Genomic DNA, 13,180 nt, shown 5'->3' on the forward strand with positions numbered 1-13,180 from the left:
ATGGCATAAGAACAACATAGATACATAAGAATCATGGATAAGATCTGAACTCATAAACTGAAATGACTGACTGCATGTACTTGTATGAACTAGTATCTGCCTAAATCTGCATAAATCTGTATAACTGACAATGCCTCTGTGGGCACATAATATGCATGCTCATGCCTATCAATGATGGTCATGCATCTATATATGTGTGCGTATATAACGCCTGATATATGTACGTATATAACGCCTGATGTATTTGTGTATATAACACCTGTAAAGCCTCTATGGCATCTCATCATATCATATCGGCTCCTCTGCGACCATAATCTATATCATCATCATAGTGGTAATGCGTATATAACGCCTATATCTCTTCTCATACTTTACATATATCTAATATTCGCGTATATAACGCCTTCTAGTCACGGGTCAATGCACATAAATATATAAGGAATGTAATGCATGAATAAACTGTATGCACAGAGCTGGCTATATAAGACTGGACCCATGAACAGAAGGATCACTCATAAACGGGGTACACGAACATCAATGACTGAAGTACTTCTAATGCTTCTAAGAGTAGAGTAATATGGAAGCTCGCTTACTCGCTTGGTGGATCATATCTTAGGATCATGCCAAAAGAAGGAAAGAATGGCCTTAACATACCTTGAAGTATACTCAATCGTCCAACTTCTACCTCTCGAACTTGCAAGTCTACAATCAAAATAACATAGACCTTCGTTAGACTATTTACCTCACTTACTAACCTCTTTTAGATGCATATAGAGCTTAACAATTTGTATACAATATTTTCCTTATAAGCTTACAACTCTTCAACTTCCCATTTAATCCAACATTAACCACAACAACAATAACAACACATATATATATAATTATATACTCAATTTTATCCCCAATCATCTCTTAAAATAACCCCATGTCACCATCTTGTCCTTCATCAGCTTACCACTCCCACAAATACCTCATCTTTACTTAGATCAATAAAACTCTTGATAATAAACTCAAATACAAGGGTAGAAATCATTTACATACCTTGAGGGGGGTCAAAAATCACAAGAATCACTTCAAATTCAACTCCCTAAGCTTCAGAACCTTGAAGAAACCCTAGAAGCAACCTTCTCCTTCATATGCTCGGGTTTACGGGGTTTGGGTCTTGTCAAATCTTCACTAATATGATGGACAATATTGGGAGAGAATATATTATGGTTTTTATGATTTGGAAAGGAGGAAAATATGAAATAAGGTCGTGAACCACCTATTTATATCTGGAAGCCAAAAAGGCTACAATGGTCCGGTTCGACGGCCCGTCGACGAGTCGACGGTCCATCGACCTGCTCCGTTGACCTGCGCCTGCAAATGCAACACTGCGAGACCCTGTTGACGCTGCACATCGATGGTCCGTCAACCATGTCGATGACCTGTCGACGATGACTGGTGTTCTGCAGATTTCTCTGATTTAGTTCAGATCACGTCGATTCGATTCATTCAACTTCTAACTCTATAAATTGCCAGGAATATTTTCTAGTACCCTCGTACACGGGGTAAGGCACTTTCTACCTCCAAACTCGGGCTCGAGTCTCTATTCCAAGGGCATACCCGACTAGAAAACCATAGGTTTTACCACTACGAACACGAGGGGTGTAACAAATAGGAACCCGAATAGATCTCAGTAACCTCAACTCATAGCCTAGGAGAAAGCTTTTAATCCTCGAGTCTCTCAAGTCTCTAAGTAAACACCTTACAAGAAAGCATCAACTTAATGAATTACCAACCAACAAATCAATGCGCAAACGTACCATGCAATGATATAAATGAAAATAACAGAATCAATGATATGATTGGATATAATATGAATGCATGTGCGATGCAATGCAATGCACTGGCCAACTGTCCCATACCGTACACACATGCTATGGACAGAAATCCTCCACGTTTCGATAATCATGACCCATAGGGGACCAGCGAAGTTCGTATGCCAGCCACTCCGCATACAACCCAGAGATGAATTTCGTCTTTCACTTTCTTATCATACGTTTCCATAACCGTTTTCCATCAATTTTTCCATTGGAGCCACATCACATTATCATGAGAAATACAGGATGAAATGCATGCATGAATGTTGATTTCAAGAATAATCATGGGGGTTAATAACCATAACAACATCCATAAATCAACTACCAATACACATTTATCTCCAAATCTATGCAATTCCACGTCCGGAACAATTTCCCTTCGGACCACATAGGTAATATCAAATAATATACGCATGAGATGCCATATGAAATATGCATGTAGGAAACACCACAATAAGAAGCCTCAGATGTTTCACTTCCTCACTTATCATCATCAGTATCAAGTCACAGTTCAAACCAATGTATCAAATGAAATGAGAATGCATGTCCTGCAAGATAACCTAATTGACCGTAAATGATACACCTCAAAAAATTTCGTTTGCGTTGTTCGTAAACTAACGCAAGCTCGGAGAGGTCATGGAACCCTTATAAGGTTAAGGAATATTTTTAATAAGTACTAAGCAAGGGTCTAAAGGTTCCGGGATCAAGCGGATCGAAGAAAATTAGGTTTTTTTGAGATTTTGGAAAAACTTGGCAGAATTTTGGACAGGAAATTTTGGGTCACCTTTAGAGAGGTATATCTCCTAGAATACGAGGAGTTACGGTAAATTGAAGTTTAGCGAGTCTTCTTTCCAATGCAACTGACAAATCACAAATCTGAGACGTGCAGTGGAAGATACAGCCCGTAAAAAATTATACAATTTCTCTTGTAATTCGACGGTTGCACATTGACGAACCGTCGACATGTTGACGGTCTGTCGATGCTGCCGTCAAATTGAGGCTGTGGAAACTTATTTCTTGATTATAAATAAGAGGGGCACGACCTTGGGCTCATTATTCACCAAAAATTAGACCGTTCTAGACCCTCAAGCTCTCTCAACTATCATAAACATCCTAAGTTATTTCGAGAGAAGATCAAGCTTCAAATCCACAACTAGTTTATAAAAGGTGATTGTTCTTGATTATACTTGGAGTTATGATGAATTTGGTCTTGAAACAAGTAGTGTGAGTTGAAGTTCTTCAAGTATAAGGAATGTTCTTCATCTTGTCTCTTATGTTGAGTTGATTTGAAGGCTTAACAAGTCTTAAAATTGAAAATAGTTATGGAGAAAAGGTTATAAAGGGTTGTGTTGTAGTTGTTGAGTTCATGGACTGTTTTGAGCATGTTGTGGCTGTGTTGTTGATCCAATTTCCATATATGTGGATAATATATAATATTGTTGATGTTGATGAGATTATGCTCTTTAATTTGGAAGAAAGGAAGTGTATATTGGTATACTTTGGGTTGTTTGGTGTATATTCTTTGTATGAACAGTGAAAGGAATATTTAAGGACTTTTGTAAGATTGTTGTTGTTATTATACGATTGTCGTATATGTTGGGGTGATTGGAGAGAGTAAGGGGAAATGCTGCCTGATTTACTTCAGAACCAAGCTATCATTGATATACATGATATACTAGCGTCATCTAAGCTTGTATATGTATTCCTTGTTATAGGATTGGTGTACTGGTTGTAATTAGCTTGATTGTTGGATTGCTTGGATGACTTGAGGTATGTTAAGGCTGTCCCGCTCTTTCTTACGACATGATATTTTTGATACAATCCCATTCAAATGACATCCATAATGTCCCTATTTTTATAAATGCTAGAAGCTTATGGTTCTTGAGGTTCTTATGATATTGTTGATAATTGTCTCATGATTTATTGATCCTTATCTTGTGGTTATTGATCTCATTCATTGATGTTGATCTCATCTTATGATTATTATTCCTTCAAGGTGAGATATGTCCATGATAATAGTTCCATAATGATAATCGGAGGTTTATCGACCTTAGGTCACTCCGATAGAGTCATAGCTTTTCTTTGGGCTGTCATGCATGCTTTATATATATGTATGTATTTTCTCACACCGCGTCGTGCTATAGTCGGCCGGGCAGGCACCTATTATGCACACCACCGCAGTGCGCAGGTTATGATGATCCCCCGAACACAGGATGATATGATTTATGGATCGGGCTGCACGTTCCGCAGCACTAACATTTATGGATCGGGCTGCACATTTCGCATCACTAACATTTATGGATTCGGTTGCACGTTCCGCAACACTAACACTTATATTATATATGTATGAAAATGTTGTTTTTTTAAAGCTAAGCATGCATGACATCTGCCTTAAGAGGCATTTAGAGGTACAGGTTGATATTTCTTATCTTATGTTATCCTTATATTTTCATTATGTTGTTATTCATGCCTTACATACTTAGTACATTATTCATACTGGCATCTTTGTGTTTGGGGATGTTGCGTTCATGCCCACTGGTAGATAGAGAGACGGTTCAGACTCATAGGCTGTCTTCTCAGCGGATGTACTGTGGCACTCCACTTGTTCAGGAGTTGCAGTCCCGTTGGTATCATCCTTTTGGATACAGTTAGGTACGGCGGGGTCCTGTCCCATCCTTATTATGTTATGTGCTCCAGTAGAGGCTCATAGACAGATATGCACAGTTAGATATTCTACGACCTTCTCGGTCCTTATTTTATTTTTTCATCATTTGATAGCCTTGCTGGCATGTATACTTGGATCAGCTTGATGATGTATGTATATTATCTTTGGGCTTATGTCCCATACCGTTATGATATTTATGAGTTAGCATGATGGCCCACTCAGGTAGGGATATGAGATATATGTATGTATGTATGTATGTGGTGCTCGGCAGGTTAGTGCCGGGTGCCCGTCATAGCTCTTCGGTTGGGTTGTGATGGAAGTGGTATCAGAGCAGTTCTGGCCTAGGATTGTTTACGAGCCGTATCCAGTAGAGTTTTCTTTATGGGTATGAAGCACGCCACTCTTATAAACAGGAGGCTGCAGGGCATTTAGGATGGTTACCCTTCTTTGTATTAGATCGTGCCGTAGAGCTGAGTCATAGGGTGTCAATCTTCAACCCTGACTTCTGTTGTTTTACAGTTTGACGACGACTTCTTCAGAAAGGATTACGGGCGATTCGAGGATTATAATGGTGACAGAGGGAGGATTAAGTTACTCTATAGAGGAAGACCCAAGTGAGGATGTAACTTCCATTGAGACGGACCCATCTGAGATTATATCTTCTATGAAAACAGACCCTTCGGAGATTCAGGATGAATCAGCGTTACAGATACCATCGGCTTTGATAAGAGCAGAGGAGCCAGGAAAAGCTCTGATGTTTCCAGTTTCACCCTTGGCTATAGCTGGACAAGGAAGGGAAAGGCCAATGTTGGGAGTTGAACCTCTAGCTTTAGATTATGGTAGACTAGCAGAGAGTGTAGGACCTTCTGAGAAATGAGGAGTTTGCGGCCTGAGGACCCTATTAACCACGACTTGATGGTATATTCGTAGCAAGGTTCAAATGAAGGTGGTGGTTAGACCCGACATGTTAGTATAGTTGGTACGATTGTAAAAGTTTCAGATGGCAGAGAACGACCGATAGAGAGGCAGCAGGAAGAAGAACTTCGTAGCCCATATTAGAGCGATTCGTGTCAGATCAGGGTTCTAAAGTATGGCCATGGGAAGTCCCACATCCACCAGAGTTTTAGGACCAGAGCAGCTAATGATGGAAGGTATATTTGTCGCTTTAATAATGTGTTAAAATTAAGCAAGTATGATTTTGACATGTTCTATGTTATGCAACAACGGTAAGTCATAATGCATCAAACGATTATATGAGGAAAGGGAAGAGGAGTAATATTAAAAAGGAACCTAGAGTGGAATTTCTGGTTAGACAATGAGTTAAAGTTTTGAGTATGTTGATGGAACGGTGGAAAAAGATATGTTGTGGTAACAAGGCAATGGTATAGTAAAGTAGGAAAGGTATGTGTGGGGAAACATAGTTCGATAAAGAGATTATGTTTACAGAATTACTAATAATGGGTGTCAAGAGGAATCCGTAAGGTATAATTTCCTTGCAAGTATGGGGAGTTATTACAGTATGAGGGGATGAGTGATGACGCCATGTATAATTAGTGTTGTATTAACGTTTATACATTCTTGAGGATGGTATCGATATATATTATATACAATTTTGTTAACATAACTTTTGAAGTATTACTGGTGGGACTTAAAAAGAAGAGGAGTTGAGAGGATTTTCACCCAGACGATAGTAAAATATTCTGCTATATTTTGAGTGGTCAATAACCTTAGAATTGTTTTATTAATGAGACATCGATATGATTAGATGGGAGCTGTAAGTGTCCCTCGAGGTTAGACGTGAAAAGGATACGTATGTGTTCAAAAATGACCCTTGAGTATAAATATGCCAATGATTTATGAGTATAAAGGGGGTATAACATGAATTATGGAAACGGAAAAGAGTACCAGTTATAAGGATGATGACGCATAAATGTCTACACGGGGATCGGATATGGAGTGCAAGATTCGAGTTTAAAATCATTTTGAGGGGTTGTATGTGAGACCTACAGAGGTGTTTTAGAGTTATGTAAGTGTTGACACCTAATTTTCACCCGGTAATAAACGTATTTAAATTTCCAAAATTCTCAAGCCAATATTGAGCAAAATACCCTTTTTGTAAATTTAAAATTCAAAATCCCGGGAAAATTGCAAAAATTAGCTAATTTACACAAAAATTGATAAAACAAGAAACATTTGACGAAAATCACAGAAATCAACAAATTTCAAAGAAAATACGGGATATTTGAGATTTTAAAAGGAAAAGTGTTCGTATAGCTCGGGAAATTTGAAATTATAAACGATGTACGGATTACAACTTATTTGTAGCATTTTTCACATTTTTAAATATTACTTGAAAGTATGTCAATATTGGGCTCGTATTTTAAAATGATGTATTCCAAATATTTTTTTTTATATAAAAAAGGGGTTTACGAAAGGTTTTGGACGAATACGTAGTTTCGCATAATTTTAGTACTTAAGTTTAAAATTGTGCATAGGGGCCCTTTTAAATACATTTTAAAACATAAGGGGGGGGGGGGGGGGGGGGGGGGCATTTAAATATTTTAAAAACTTGGGGGGGGGGGGGATATATATACTAAAAGGGACTAAAGTTGCCAAAAGAAAACTTCAGTCCCATTCCACTACTTCATCTCCTCCACCGAGCTCTTCAATGGCAATTCGTTTAGGGTTTTTTTGCGATTTCTATTGAGTCACTTCTATGGCTAATTTTAGAGAGGTTTTGTTCCCCTTCCTACCCTAATGCTATTGTCAGGTTTAATTTCATATTTTACTTATGTTTTTATGTTGATTGAATCCCTAAATGGGATATTACTCTTTATTCTTCTGTATCATGGGAGCCATGGACAGAAGCCATTGAGCTTGCTGTTATCTTGAGCACCATGACACCAAATGGAAGATTATAGGGGGAATTCCCAATTGGATTTAGTTAGCAGATTTTTTTAGGGTTTCTATCTGTTAGTAGTACTATTTGAACATTGTTGTACTGGATTTTGTCCATATGTTTGTGTTATCGTACTATCCTTAAATTTTAGGGATTTTTGGGAATATTTTTGTATGTATCCGTTAGAATTAAGGAGTTTCTGATTTAATTTGTTGAAATTGGATGGGAATAGTACGAAATAGTACAATTCAGGTACAAATGAGATTTGTCCTCACACGAATTTTGAAATTTAGGATAGAATTTAGATTTTTAGGGGGGAATTCGATTTTTGAATGGGGAGACACTTCCAAATCTGTCCTTAAACCCTAATTTCCTCCTATAAATAGAAGACATTTGTGTCATTATTAGGGATCCAACTTTTTGACCAAAATATCTTAAGTATTTAGTTAGAATACAACCTTTATACCACGGATATACACTAAAATATCAAAATATACTTATATAATATATACATATTACTGATATACAAAAAAGAGACAACTACTTTTAGAATTTTATAAGAATTACCTATCAATACTACTCAAAAATACAAAAATTTCCAAAAGAAAAGGTTGTTTTAAGGATATTCAAGTGTTGGTGTTTGGAAGTTGACTCAATACTCTCCATGTTGATCTTTAGGTTTCCCCAAAAAGTACTAGTCTATCCTAACTATTTAACACTGTTTTCCTAGCTCTTTAACACTGTTCTTGTGATATACATGCTTGTTCCTTATCTGTTTGCAACCTTGATTATTCCATACTGTGTTCTATAGCTCCATTATGCTGTCTTTATTGTTTTTTCTTGTTTTAAATCCTGCCTAGCCTAGCTTTTGTTCTACACAACTATACTGTGTTGTTTCATTATGTTCAAACCTATTTTAGTCTATATTATGCTTACAAGACCATGCCATGATGATCATGTTGATATGATTAGCTTTGAAATTGTCTAAGTGTATAAAATGGTATGATGGACTTGTTCATGAGTTTCTAAGTTATATTCAATGAAATGTACAACTTAAAAAAGGGTTATTTACTTGAAAGAACATGTTTTGATGACTAAAATTATTGTTACATTGTTTTCTTATTTAACTATGGGGTGACCTGGTTTAGTTAGGGGTCTTGAGGTGTTCTCTATTAGTATCTGGTTGGTTTAAGTTGCTAATATCCAAGTTTGTTTGCCAGCTTAGTTTTCTTTATGATGTAATAGTGACTTGCTTAATCCTTATACTAGTTGCTTTCCTGAAATCGTATGAAAGTTACCCCTTATGATTGGTGTCCCTTGAGTTTGAATTCTTGTTAAGTAATTCCTAAGGTCTTTGCATATTAGATCATTTAGAAGTTGAGAATGTAAAAGACTAAAACTGATTAAAGGTTTTTTTTTTTTAAATCCAAAGTGTGTGACCCCCCCCCCCCCCCCCCCCTTTTTTTTTTTTTGACTTGTTGTGATAATCTGAAAACTAAAAATGAGTTCTAAAAATTAAAGCTATGTTCATATGATCCTGTTTATGCATGTCATGCCTAAGATTTACCCCACTTGACCTAGTATCACCTATTTGATCCAATTTGTGTGCGTTGATTATCCATGTACCTTAGACAGTGCCCTGGATTCTTGTTTGAACTTGAAGTTCTCAGGACTAGTCATGTAGGAATCTCTGTACATCTGCACGTATTCTGATTAGTTGATTCACATTTTAGAACTTAAGACACCCCTCATATGTTTACTTGTGAACCCTTTAATTGCTAAACCACTTGTGTCAATTCTGAGGAGGTATTAGGATCATTTTACTCTATGCCTAGTTTGTTGTGTCTATTCTGTATTGACTTAGTCCCTGTGTGCTTACCTAAATTGAAACCATGCCTAACATATTGCTTTGTACCTAGGAGAACATCATGTCCCTTTTCAATATCCTTTGGTTGTTTTCTATGCTGTTAAGTGCCTTATTTGGACCTTGCCCTGCTTGGGTAAACAACACAGGTTGTCTAAATTTTCTTAACCTCCATATGTTTCTTTGGGATAGTTGTTTGGACCTTGCTACATTCCTGAACTTCATTCTGGTTTAGGATAGCACCCATGTACCCTTTTACCCAAACTTAAAACCTTTACCTGCCATAGGATGCCTCATATGCAAATTCTGAAAAATGCACTATTGTCTTATGTTTCCTGTCTATTTATTTTGAACCTATGACTTGTCTAAACCATTTTTTAAACTTGTTGAACTTAAAACTAGTATGGTAAAGGGACTACTGCCCTACCTCTATGATCTCACTTAGCTACTTATATACCTGAAGGGAATTGGAACTTGTCTATCTCAATCACCTAGTTTTAGTTTCCAAGACTAGCTAATCATAAAACCTTGTGATCTGTTTGCTTCCTATACCACTTGCCTTTGTGTGAGCTTTGAATATTGAACCACGTCTAATGTTCATCTGTTTTAGGACCTAGGCCAGAATAATCATGCACCTTAGTCTAAAATTATGGAACCTGCATTTGTTATGTGCATCCAGACCATGTTAATCCTTTGAATGACCTGTGAGTTAACTATATGACACTCACTTAGAAACCTGGAACTTATGTCTTACCTTGTGCTATCCCTGCTACTTGAAATCCCTTTTTTTGCTTTTGGCTAAAGTTTTCCTACATGAGTTCTGGTTGTTCTTTCTAGTCAGCTTGACTTGCTGTAACCTCCCTATTTGTTGCTTGTTGATTTCCTGCCTAGATTTTAAGCCTGTATGGGTGCTGATTATCTATATTTTTGCTATGGATTGTTCCTATTTTGTGGCCATCTATGTCTGGTTATTTAAGTTCCAAGTATGGGGAGGGTATGCCCTGTAGGGTGGTTTTGCTCTCTTCAACTCTGAGGGTATATATCACTGAGTATATCTAGTATATTGGTAGTTTTAACACTTAACAAATTTATAAGAAAAGCCAGTGGTATATCATGTGTATACCATGTATGTTGCAAGCTTAACATTTAGAGAATTCTTGGAAAAAAGGGGTTGTATACTGGGAGGGTATATCATGTATATCTTACCCTCACACTTTGAAATTTTGAAGAAAGCTAATGGTATATCAGTTGTATACCATGTATATTGAGAATCTACACGTAGAATCATTTTGGGATGAAAAGGATTTTGGGGCTTCCATTTGGGCCTAGACACTGCCTGGTCTACATTGGCTTAACACTTAGTATTTTTGTTTAGGCATGTTCTTCTTTTGGGCCACTGAGCAGTCCTATGATTAATTATTATGGGCTTGGCCCAAATGAGAGTTGTAGTTTAATTTTTTGGCTTTGTAACAGTAATTAGTTTAATTCAATTCTCATATTTAATTTAATTTTGAACAAGTACTAATGTTGTATACCCATTTGTATTTGTACACCCAAAAACCCGTTGGTGGGCTTCCACGAGGCCCACTAACGTATCTAGATCGAGTCAACCAAATCCGGAGCAAAATGGAGCATAATTGGGTTAAGGAAAAACCGTTGCATAATATCTTCGTTTGGGCTTGGTCGGCCTAAAATCTCACTCTTTATCATTTACGCAATTTTAATTCCTTATTTGCGCACTAGATTGTATATATATTGGAACCCTTAATTGGTAATCGCATAATTTAGAGTCGTTAAAATTGATTTCTATATAAAATTGGTATAAAACGTGTATAAGTTGAATAAATGGACTGATTTGAGACTATTGGACTGATTTCAATGATACTAGACTTTATGTAAAAATTTGTATAAAATTTGTAGAAATGGACTTAAAACTTGTTAAAATTGGATAATTTAGTTAAGTATAAAACAGTCTATATACGAACTATATAGTATATAAAACTTCTTTTGTATAAAAATTATTTTCTATATTTAAACGTTTTTTCAGAAACATTTTTGGGTGGACTTACGTAGAGTCCTACTTAGGATAAGAGCCTTCGGGTATTAGCCTAAGTGTTATAGTCCGACACCTACACCTAATTTTGGGCAAAACTATACGTCGTTGATTCCTTGAAAAGTGTATTTTTGCATGAAAATGACTATCCTTATTGCGGAAATCTAGACTTAAGCAATTTTTATCTAAAAAAAAAAACTTATAATCATAAGACACACTATTAGAACCCGTAGGTGAGCTGTAATTGAGCGGATCCTTAATACCAGGGTGCCTAACACCTTCCCCGGGGGATCACCAGAACCCTTACCCAGACTTTGGTAGATTAGGTTTCTTTTAAATAATAGTTTTAAATGAACCCTTTTCGAATCGGTTTTCCTAATTTCCTAAAAATTAGGTGGCGACTCTAAAATGTATCCTTTAGAGCACCATTAAGTAGTTGGTGGGTTTTTTCGACTTTCCCGGTATGATTGACAACCGTACTTTCCCGGGACACCTCCCTTCTTTTACAAGGCATATGCGAGTCATTAAAACTTTAAAATGCCAATGACCACTACAGTAAGTTGTTATGCATGTTGGGGAAAAGAGTATAAGAGATGGAAATTAAATGAATTGAATCGAATTAAGTTTGAGGGATGTAAAACTCGACGAGTAGAAGGACGAACCGTAGAGTAGAACGACGGCCCATTGAGTCACCACCGTCGAGCTATAGTCTCTGAATCAGGCTGCACAACGACGGTGCAACAAGACGAACTGTCGAGTGGAACGATGGTCCATCGAATGAACCATCGAAGTGAGGCAGTGCAACTTATGTCGTTATATAATATTGATCCATAGTTTGTTTTTATTCACTTCTCACATCATCCAGAAAAGTTTTATTATCACATGATTATTTAGTTAGTAGTATAAGGCTGAATGGATAGTGAAGGAAGTGAGTGATGTTTTTAAAAGGATTATTTATGTATGGGGCACTGGAAGAGTTTGAAATCGCACATTGGTATAAGATACGCCCTTCATTAATGAGATGAACGTGTAGTCTAAAAGAGATATACCTAAAGAACGAGTGTTTATATAGCGAGAGAAAGGAGAAGTAGTAATAATCAGGGTAGATTCTTGGAAATGGAATATTGTACTAGATACCATTGCAGTAATGAAATGGGGAAGCGAGTAATAGATGAAAGGTGATTTTTGGAAGAACGGTAAGGAGAATTATGAAGACCTCTTTAATAAAAGATTAGGCCATTTAAAGTCAGTATGTCTATGAGGATATGTAACCCTTTACAGGTATATGCGACTGACCAGATAGACTCGGAAGATGAATAGTTACAGTTAAGATTAGTCGCGAAAATTACTGGAAGTAAGTAATTGCAAGAAAATGGAGAGCCAAATGGGATGTTAAATATAGAGTAGCGGTTAACTCCCTAAGGGGAAAGACGAGACAACAAGTATTGGATCAGAAATAGGTCTTGTTAAAAGATGGAAAGATGATAATAAAGGAATTGGAAACTATATTCAAATGGATATTACACTAGCGGGCCGATAAGATGTAAGGATGATTTGATGATAAACATAACCAGTCAGTCATATGCATGACTAAATAAAGATTAAAAGATAGTACTCCAAGGAAGGAATTACTCACAATTTCAAGATAAGAGTGTAATAGGAAGTTCAGTTATGAAGAAGCAGAGAAGGATTAAGTATGATGGTACTCGAAGTAGATAATGGACTAAGATAAAAAAAGTTAAGTGAAATATCCATCGCGAGCTAGTTGTGTGGATACGAAGTTCCAGCATCACAGAATGGTTAGGAAAGCATTGTACAGGGAAGCCTTAAAGTCAAA

This window comes from Lycium barbarum, chromosome 4, assembly GCF_019175385.1.
Source record: "Lycium barbarum isolate Lr01 chromosome 4, ASM1917538v2, whole genome shotgun sequence".
In the NCBI taxonomy this organism is placed as follows: domain Eukaryota; kingdom Viridiplantae; phylum Streptophyta; class Magnoliopsida; order Solanales; family Solanaceae; genus Lycium; species Lycium barbarum.